Source organism: Trichosurus vulpecula, chromosome 4 (genome assembly GCF_011100635.1).
Source record: "Trichosurus vulpecula isolate mTriVul1 chromosome 4, mTriVul1.pri, whole genome shotgun sequence".
In the NCBI taxonomy this organism is placed as follows: domain Eukaryota; kingdom Metazoa; phylum Chordata; class Mammalia; order Diprotodontia; family Phalangeridae; genus Trichosurus; species Trichosurus vulpecula.
Genome location: NC_050576.1, coordinates 302,020,110 through 302,031,249, shown reverse-complemented (window position 1 = coordinate 302,031,249; position 11,140 = coordinate 302,020,110).

The following is an 11,140-nucleotide window of genomic DNA, read 5'->3' as shown; positions in this document are numbered from 1 at the left end:
TTTGTGGTGCTTGACCGAGGTAGAGAAATTCCTAGTTGTAGCTCTGATTAGAGTTATCCAAAACTGGGCTGGGGTGTCTCTGGAGATAGTAAGCTCTCCCTCTGTGAATCTCTTCAAGCTAAGACTAGATGACTACTCCTTATGCATATTAGAAAGTGTTTAGTACAATGCCTGGAACATAGTAAGCACTATCTAAATGTTATGATGTTGATGGGGATTTTTGTCCAGGTGTGGGTTGGCCACTGAAGACCCTTCCAACTCTGAGATTCTGAAAAGATTAAATTTAACAGGATAAAGATAAGTTACTACATTTAAATAAAACTACAGTTAGTAGTACATTTAGATTTTAAAAGTTAATTGCATTAGTACAAGATGGGGGAGTTCTAGCTTGGCAGCAGCTCATGTGAGAAACATTTATTCACCACACTTGGCTCTAAATGGCTCTTAACTTTTTTTTTCCCAAAAATCAAATCTACGATAAAGGAAGAAGATTTGCCAAGGCTGAGAATATTCAAAAGAATGTGTCACAGATTCTAAAGGCAGACAACTTGCTCCAAAAATGTCTGAGTGATGCCAGCATAATTAAAGGAAGTGCAGAATCTCTAAGGTCATTTTTCTAGCCTTTCTTCAAGCAATAGGCATCTCCTTCCCTTCCAGTTCTTTGCTATCACAAGAAAGTGCTGCTATGAATATTTTGTCCATGGGACCTTTCTTTCTGTCTTTCACCACGTTGAGGTATATGCCTAATGGGATCTTTGGGTCAAAAGGTCTGCACAGCGGCAGCTAGGTGGCATAGTAAATAGTGCATCGGCTATGGAGTCAGGAGGACCTGAGTTCAAATCCAGCCTCAGATACTTGACAACCTTATTAGCCTTGGGCAAGTCACTTAAACCCAATTGCCCTGCCTTCCCCCCTCAAAAAAAAAAGGTCTGCACATGTTAGTCACTTTTTAAAAGTCATAATTTCAGATTGTTTTCAAATACGGTTGGACTAATCCTCAGGTCCACCAATAATGTATTAGAATGTAACAGTATATTGGTGTACCAATCTTTCCGTAGCCCTACTCTAGCAGCATGCTGAACATTTGTCAATGAAATTCATTCAAAAAAAGTTGGACCAACAATCCACAGATTTTTAAAAAATAGTTGAAGAATTGCTATTGTCTAGGTTATTACGTGGGTAGGCAGCCCATTGAGTTAGACTATCGCTGCATATACCTTGGACAGATACTGAAGACAGAAGATGAGCTCAGCTGAGAACTTAATGGGAACTGAACTGCATTTGGGAAACTGGCAATGCTTCCAATGATTCCAAACAGCCCCCTGTTGTGAGCACCTCCCTTTTTAACTGGATTTCTTTCTTTTGATGCTGTGTGTATATGAATCATGGGACACTGTTATCTCAGAAGAATTGAAATTACAAAGAACTCTGAGAGCACCGAAAAAATTCGTGGTGGGAATAAGTGAGCGATGCACGTTGCCAAGATTGATTTGTACATGAAAAGCGATGTCAAAGATGTCATTGACATACATGAATTGAAAAGAATGTGGTCAGAAGGAAGGAATAAAGCATTGGTATTAGAAGGCCTAGAGGAAAGTACTTCGGCCATGAGATAGTCCTCTATGGGGATTTATAGAAAGACAGACAAGAATCTCACAAGACAAGAATGTACGGATGGGTTGCAATCTGCCCCAGAGAAGGAAATGTCTACGTGGATTAAATCATTAATTCATTAAAATATTGAAGTATACTTACTTTGTTATTGTTTTTTTTTGAGGGGGGAAGGCAGGGCAATTGGGGTTAAGTGACTTGCCCAAGGTCACACAGCTAGTAAGTGTGTCAAGTGTTGAACTCAGGTCCTCCTGACTGCAGGGCCTGTGTTCTATTCACTGCACCACCTAGCTGCCCCGAAGTACACTTGCTTTAAAAAGGAAGAGGAGGAAGAGAAAAAGGAGGGGGAGGAGGAGGACGAGGAAGAGGAGGAGGAGGAGGAGAAAAACAAGAGAAAAGAAAGATATAATCCCTATCTTCAATTATGTGAAGGACTATGATACGGAAGGAGGAGACTTGCTCACAGTTGCTCCCACGAACAGAATTGGACCACATGCATGGAAGCTATAAGGAAATAGATATAAATTCAACCTAAAAAAACTTTTTGATAATTAGAGCTATCAAAAATGCAACTGACTTCCTTATTACATATGAGCTTACCATCACTAGAAGTATTTAAGCAGGATTCAAATGGTCATTTGTTAGGGATATCATAGAAAGCATTCTTGGATTGAGGAGGAGGCTAGATGAGGCTAGCCAGGGGTGGGGAACCTGCGGCCTCGAGGCCACATGTGGCTATCTAGGTCCTTAAGTATGGCCCAACCACCTAGAGGGCCACATGTGGCCTCGAGGCCGCAGGTTCCCCACCCCTGGGCTAGACTAACACCACTGCTAACTCCTATTCTATGTGTTTGTGAAAACTGAACATGTTAATGCTCCGTGTTAGTATATGTATCTTTCCATATCTATAAATGAAGAAAATGCTATTAATAACATAATTGTCTTGCAAAGTATTTGTGAGAATTCTTAGGTTGATAAAAGAAAAATACTTTTAGATTTTATGGCACTCCTGAGATCCCAGATCATTGTGGCATATTCATCTGCTAGAAGATAAATTTGAGGAGTTTTCTGTCTTTTTAGAGTACCTTGAGATTAAATTATAACAAGAGCTTAGGGAGAGGTGCTTTTCCTGGGGACTAATAGTAATAGCTAATATTTACATTGTACTTTAGATGTGCAAAGTGCTTTACAAATATTATCTTATTTTACCCTCACGACAACCCTGAGAGGTGCTATCATTGGAAACTGAGTTAAGTGACTTGCCCAGGGTCACACAGCAGTAAGTATCTGAGGCCAGATTTTAATCAGGTCTTCTGGACTGCAGGCCCAGTGTCCTGTAGACTAGGGTGCTTCCTAGCTTCCCCAAGTACATTACTGTACTTGATCCTCATAACATCCCTAGGAAACAAGTTAATGCTAAAATTATTACCCGTGGTTAACATGTGGGGAAACTGAGATGCAGAGGTCTCACTACTACTAACAAGGTCACAGGACTATCAAAGGCCAGGGGTAGGAATGCACTCTAGAGTTCTGGCTTTTAGTCCAAAGCTCTCACATCTCCTGAATAGGAGAGCTATTCGTGGTCATCACTGTCTGTAAAGGAGCATTTCAAAGCCACTCATTGCCGTTGTATAAGCTTTTTCATTTGACTTCGTACTTTATGAGATGGTAGGAAAAAATATTACTTTGCATTTCTGTTGGGGAGAACTACACTGCTTTATCATCTCCCTGATGAATGGAAAGATGGTATTTAAACAGAACTGTCAAGATTGCCCAAAGGCAACTCTAGTTTGATAAACATAATGGCAAAAAAAATGCGACTTTAGCTATATAAACATATATATAATACACACTGTATATAGTCTTTTGCTGTTGTTTAGTCATTTCAGTCATGTCTGACTCTTTGTGACCCAATCTGGGGTTTTCTTGGCAAAGGTACTCAGTGCTTTACCATTTGCTTCTACAACTCATTTTACAAATGAGGAAACTGAGGCAAATGGGGGTAAAGTAACTTACCCAGTGTCACAGAACTAGTAAGTATCTGAGACCGGATTTGAACTTAGGTATTGCTGACTCCAGGGCCAGTGTTCTATCCACTGCACCACCCAGCTGCCCCTTATATTATATATACACATATACGTATATATTATATATGCATGCATATATACACACAAACATACGTATACGTGTATGTGTATATATATGTATATATGTGTGTATATATGATATACATCTGTCACAGGAAACATGAAGGCACTCACCTTCAAAATCTTGATGATTTAATAAGTCCTTATTAAATGAATATTTACAATTGACTCTTCCATCTTACCTACTTCTTATATTTCAAAAAGAAGCAAAGATTACAATGATATACATATACATACATAAACATATATACACTATATATGTATAAGTGTATGTGCATACACACCCATATACTAGTGTGCTTCAGTCCTAAAGGGACTGTGCCCCTTTATGTTCAGAGATACAAAATCTACATGAAAAGGTTAGTCTTAGGTAGAATTTTCATCCATTTTATCCTGGTAGGGCTAAAAGCCATGTCCTTACCTCTATTACCTATGAAAAGCATCATGACACAATGGAAAGTGTGCTGGATTCAGGGTCAAAGGACCTGAGTTCAAATCCTAATTCTACTGCTTACTAATTGCATGACTATAGGTAAATTACTTAGGCTCTCTGGGCCCCAGTTTCCTCATTTCTAAGTTAAGAGGGTTGGACAAAATTATGTCTTATGTCCCCTTCCAGCTTTAGAGCTATAATCCTATGATCTAGAATGGGAGTGGGAAACCTGTGGCCTTGAGGCCACATGTGGCCCTCTAGGTTCTCAAGTGTGGCCCTTTGAGTTTTGTGAAGTTTGGATGCAGTCAAAGGGCCACACTTGAGGACCTAGAGGGCTACATGTGACCTTAAGACCACAGGTTCCCCACCCCAATCTAGAAGCATACCTCTAAACTTGATGAAGTAATCTGATAGACGAGCTAGAAAAATGGTTAAATGAAATTAAAGTTGTTTTCCATGTAATAGTCTGACCCCAAGAAAATAACAGGGCATGCCTGAGGGTCAAGGTATATAAACAGATATTGAAATGTAAAGGAAAACATCTGTTGGATGAAAGGAAACAATTGTTTGGGAGTTTCCCAGCCTGGGTTCCATGAATGTCCAAGGAAAAATCTTACCCAACATGAGGACTGCAAGACTAGGGGTCAAAAAGTGACTAACCACACACCTTCTATTCTTTCCATCTTTTGATTTTGTTCTAATATTTCTTGCTGTCTCATGGAGTCATTGATCTCTATTCTATTATAATTTTCACAGAATCTTTTTCTTGGGTAAGATTTACCGTTTTCTCAGCTAATGGATCAATCTACTGCTAGACTAGCCCAAGCTGGTCACTTGGCTGCTAGCCTGGCTCCTCAGCTTCTGCTGATATTATCTCTGGTTGTTGATTAGAAATCTCTGATGGCTTTGATTGATCCTGAGGTCTCACTGGTCACTTGGTTGCTGTAGCATTTTCCTCTTAGAATACTATTTACCTGAGATCAGAAAAGAACAAATACTAAAGAAACCAAAGCAGCATGTATTTATTTATGGACACATAGCTGCTGGATGGGAAATCTCTCCCACTTAGCAGATGACAGCAGTTCTTGCCCTGCTCACACTCATGGCCAGGAAGATAAAGCAGAAAAGGGCTGAGTGACAGGCGTTTCTGTCTTTTGTACTTGAACTCACTTCCAGCACCCCATCTTGAGTTACTGGTCCTACTAGCTAAGAAACAAATTAGGAGACTTTTTGGTATCATCTAATAGGAACCCCTGAGTCATCATAGCGTTAACCAGTTTCCAAAGTTCCACATGTTGGATTGGCAGCAAACAGAAAATGTCTTGGCCTTCACTGGCCAGTCCCCCCCAGCCCCCTAGTATCCTCATTATAACTCCCATGGAAGTTGTTGAGGCCACCGAGAGAGAGAAAGAAGAGAAGAGGGTAATTAGAAATCAAGGCAATTACTCTCCTCTTGATTTCACATCACTTCACAGAACTTCAGGTCTTCAATATTTCTACCCATTCCTTTCCCAAAAGGATGGAGCTTACCTTCCATCTACTCTTCTCAGTAGATCTAGTACGTACCTAATTATTTAGATGCATTTTCCTCCATTGGAATGTGAAGTCCTTGTGAGTAGAGACTGTTTTTTTTTTTTCTCTCAGTGCCTGGAACATAATAAGTACTTAATAAGTGCTTGTTGACTGACTCTATGACTGAGCATGGACAGAGCTGGCCTGAAAGAATGAAAGAGAAAATCAATAACTGGTTCAGGGGAACAAAGACTTATTACTGTGTGACCTTGAGTAAGTCATTTCTCTCTAGACCTTTGGATTCTAACTCATTCAGCAACATCATGCCAGGGAAAGAATGCTGGATTTGTTTCTTGGTTTGTTTTTACAGGGCAGCATTTGGAGCGTGAGAGCCTTTTGTATGTTTTGTTTGTTTTTTAATCCTTGTTCTGCTCCATATTACCTATGTACTAAGTCTTGAAAAAGTCATGTTTTCATCTTTCTGGGTCTCAGTTTACTCATTTGTAAAAAGAGGAAGTTAAAGTAGATGATCTCTAAAGTCTCTTCCAGCCCTGGATCTATGATTCTATGAACAAAATTTAAAAGCCAGGAAGATGGGTGGGAAGGAAGCCAACCTATGTCTTCAATACTAAATCTTGTCATGGGCATAATGACTCCAGGGACTTGGGGGCTGGTGTTCTTCTTCATTTGTTTGCTTATTGAAATCTTTTATTTTCTTTCCAAAAGAGGAGGGGAGGGAGTCACCACACCGGGAGTTAATAGCCAACTAATAGGTCCATTTTATTCAAAAACACCCCTGGGGACCAGTAAATCTGAATGTTTATTCTCTAGGTTGCCTTTAGCATTGGGCTGTCATACGAACATGAACTCTTAAAAAAAAACCCCAACCCTTTGCCCTCATCTACATTGAAGCATTGACGATAACAGGCTATGACCCTAAATAATAATGGTCTTGCTTTCATTTCACACTGAAGAAGACAGTGCGTAAAAGGTTAATGAGATTCTCATCCCTGTCCAGCTCAGTTTCTAAGGTGGCTCAATGTTGTTGCTGTGAAAGCACTTGAAGAGGCAATTAATTTAACAGTATTTTATTATGAGTGCAGCCAGAAAAGCATTAGAACTCAATTTATGTGCTTCCCTTTCAAACTCATTCAGCCATTAAAGCTGCATAATCTTGGTGGGGTTTGAAGGCCTGTAATTGATCATTGTTTTTTCGTCTCACACCTCCTCTCTTATGTTTATTCATGGCAAAGGCACCTCTCTGGGATAATTTGAATAGTTCACAGCAAAGGCCTGGTGTTTCTGGATAAAATTTTAAAAAAATTAAAACAAGTTTTTCATGTAGGAGAGGAGCCAAGGACTAGTGAAAATACAGATGGGTTATCCATCTTTCTGATTGACCTACTCTAGCCTAGGCTGAATTGTGAAGTCGTTGGTCTTCAGTGCCTTCTTAGAGTCCCTTTCTAAGCCTCTTCCCCAGATTTTTCGGTTTCCCTTATCATTAGCCTCCAGCTTCATGTTCTCGATACTCTTATATGGCCCAAAGCTTCCCAAGAAGGTGCTCTGTCTAAACTTGACTTCATAAGCACCTAATGACAAAGATGACCAAAAAAAGGAAAATGGTTTGTTCAAAAAAATAAATAAAATAAGATAAATTTAAATATGAGTCTTTGTTTCATTAAAAGCACTCTGTGCTATATCTCCTTCATTCTCGAAGAGGACCATGACATCAAGGAGATGATTCCATGACATGCAAGTGAATTGGATTTAAGTGAGGGAAGGCTATGCAAAGTCACCAGCCTCACTTTCTCCTCCAGAGCCACCTGGGTCCAGTGGCCAGATACTGATTAGTAAATCATAAAGTGCCTCGAAATTTGGAGCAAATTATACAGAGAACAACTTCTAAATACCTCTTTTCTTTCACCTATATGTGGAAGGTGATGCTGACCACTCTCGTCACCAGAGAAAAGGGGATATGTGCACTGTAGCCAGGAACCAAAAATGTAAAGTAAGCTAGGGAGTTTCCAGTTGCTATGCTACCCAAGCCCCTGGAGGAGGCTAAAGAATGATCTTGTTTCTAACCTCCCCCACCATGGAATACTTCACAAGGCTTTTATGCCAATTCATTGCCCCTGAACTGCTTCAGGGAAAATGGGCTCCTGCCCCTACTCTTCTGAGTATTTATTGGTTGAAGAAATATGACAAAGTGGAAGAGAACAGTGGATTTGAAGTCAGAAGACTTGGGTTCAATTCCCATCTGTCACATATTACCTATGTGATATTAGGCAAGTCATAACCACTCTACGACTCACTTTCCCCATCTGTGACCTAAGAGGATTGGACTATATGACAACTAAGGTCCTTTCCAGCTCTAAACCTATGACTCGTACCTTAAGAACAAGAAGTAAAGTCTTTACTCCTACCCAAATTTTCTCCATCCTTTCTTTCCTCTGCTTACATAAGGCAAGAGACGGATGTCTTTGGATCCCCTATTGATGCAAGTAGAATAACAGTAAAGGATCCCCACACACATGTTACTTACTGACAGATCTAGAAAATTAAATGTCTCTTGGGGAGTCATTCCAATAACCATTTTGTTGTTGTTGTTCTACTCTGTGATTTGGGCCACAGGAAAAGACAAAGTTCTTTCCTACAAGGATCTCTCATTCTTAAGATGGTCCCCATCAGCACCAACTTACTCACTCACCAATGAGCTCTTTAGCATGGCAATGTTTTACAACTTTTTCCATCCGTCCACCCACCCATCCATCCATCTGTCCGTCCGTCTATGCATGTATCCAAGTATCCATGCATCCATCCACCTGATGATCCACTCTTTCAACAAATATTAATTGAACATCTGTCATGTGCCCACCATTATTCTGGCTGCTAGGAGGTGTACATAAACATATGACTTGCTTCATGAGCTTCAAGAACTGATGTAACACTTCTCTTTGCCGTGTCCCACCCTTTCCACATTGTCACACCTTCTGTAAGAAAGAAACCAAGGAGCTTCTCTGAGCAAAGAAACCAAACTTTATAAAGAGATCTCTTCCAGGAGATGATCAGTGGGTTCTTTTAATGACTATTTTACCCTCTCTTTCTAGGACCTCAGGGAAGCTTTCCTAGGTGATTTCTTGAAAGATGCTGTCCAGGCTTATTTTTTGATCATGGCTTTCAGGCAGACCAATAATTCTTAAATTATCTCTCCTGGGATCTATTTTCCAGGTCAGTTGTTTTTCCAATGAGGTATTTTATGTTTTCTTCTATTTTTTCATTCTCTTGATTTTGTTTGACTGATTCTTGATGTCTCATAGAGTCATTAGCTTCCACTTGCCCAATTCTAATTTTGAATGAATTGTTTCCTTCAGTTAGCTTTTTGCTTCTTTTTCCATTTGGCCAATTCTACTTTTTAAGGAGTTTTTTTTCTTCAGTGTAATTTTTTTCCTTTTTGTCAATTGTATTTTTAAAGGACTTGTTCAATTTTTTTTATCCCTCTCTTGTATGACTTTCAAAATCCTTCCTGAGCTCTTCTAAGAAGGCTTTTTGGGCTTCAGACCAGTTCATATTTCCCTTTGAGGTTTCAGATGTGGGTATTTTAACAATGTTGTCCTCTTCTGAATTTGCGTTTTTATCTTCCCTGTCACCAAGATACTCCTCTCTGGTCATTGTTTTTCTTTGTTGCTTTTTGCTCATGTTGTTTCCCTTTTTCTGGCTTTTAAAATTGATCTCTGCTTCTGGGACACAGGGGGCACTGTCCCAGGCTTCTTCTGCTAGGGACTAGGGGCCTGGTTACTGGTTTTGTGTGCTGGGGCTATCAACTGGAGGCTGGTAGCTTACCTGGTGCTGAGCTGAAACTGGTGGTGGTGGCTAGTGTGTGCACCTAGTGTTGATGCTTGCCTGCTCCACCACCCTGGGGCTCAGGATATCCCACTGGTTTGCCGAAGTGGGGTTTGTTGCTGACTTGCTGGGATGCCTCCCATGCTGTACTAATCTCTTTCAGCCACAGCAAGAGGGACCTCTCCCTTGATAATCCTAGCCTCCCAAGCAAAAAGATTGCTGTATCTCACCCAGTTCTGACAGATCCCTCCCATTGACCTTCTAAGTTGTCTCTGGCATCTGTGAGCTGAAAAGTCTGGAAACTGTCACTTGTGCCAATGATTCAGTCCCCCAAGGTCTCCTCCAGCTTTGCTGGGGTCAGGTCTGCGCTAGCGCGGCCTTTGCTAGACTGCCCTCCTCTCTCAGCCTTTCCTGTCCCCCTTCTAGGTTGTCCTGGGCTGGAAATATGCCTCACTCTGTTTCTTTGTGGGTTCTGACACTCTGGAATTTGTTCAGATTGTCTTTTTAAAGGTATTTGAAGAGGTTTGGGGGAGAGCTCAGGTGAGTCCCTGCTTTCACTCTGCCATCTTGGCTCTGCACTTCCAAACTTTATAAAAAGAAACAAAAGTGGAGTCTACAATCCACCCAGTATGGTCTGAGATACAAAATTCAGTTATTTATCAGTCTCTTGATTCATGTATGGTGCAACAAGGTCCTCTAGAAGCTGATTCATGTATCGCGCAAGATTGCATTTTGCAGGTCTCTGTCCTTAATTTTTCAACATCCTAACTTTGTCCTTTCCGTGATGTCTCAATTAGCTCTTTGATGTCTCAATCAGCCCTTTACAGGACTTTCTTACTTCATCATTTTAATATAAAGATTAATATATAGGTATGGTTATTATAGTCACATACTTAAGATACACACTTTATAATGATTTAGTTACATTTCTGAGGTTAACTCACACAGGTGTTCACCTGGGGCTACATCTTAGCTTCAGTTACACAGGTTTTTACCTGGGACTATATTTCTTATTCTATCAAAATGACTGCAGCTGATAAATGATTATCAAAGTAAAGCACTCAAGACATTGATTATTGATCTTTCCCATTTCACTGCACAGGTTGTGTATAAGTCTTTGACTGTTTAAACAGGACCAGGGGACTGGGGCAGAAACAAAAAGGGAACAGTACAGACCCCTTCCCACAAAAGCTTTGCAGCTGAGGCAATGAAGCAAAGGGTGCATTACAATGAGAAGAGGGGGAAGGAAAAATTTGTCAGATGCATTGACTATGGAGAAATTAAGAAATAGTTAAGATGGTGAAAATAGTTTTAAAAATTAAGAAAATATGACTAGGGTCACCAGTAAGTATATTCTTTCCCTCCAGGTGATAAAACAGGACTCTGAGAAGTGGGCTATTCATGCTCTGTGTATAACAGTACCTTTCATATTTGCTGGTGTGAAGGAGAAATGCAATTAGATGAAGTGTGGAATTGAGTTCATTGCAGAGACGAGGTAGATATGAGGTTGATATGAGATCAAGGGTAGCTGAGTGTTAGACTTGAAGTCATGAAGACCTGAATTCAAATACCATCTCAAATATTTACTAACTGTGAC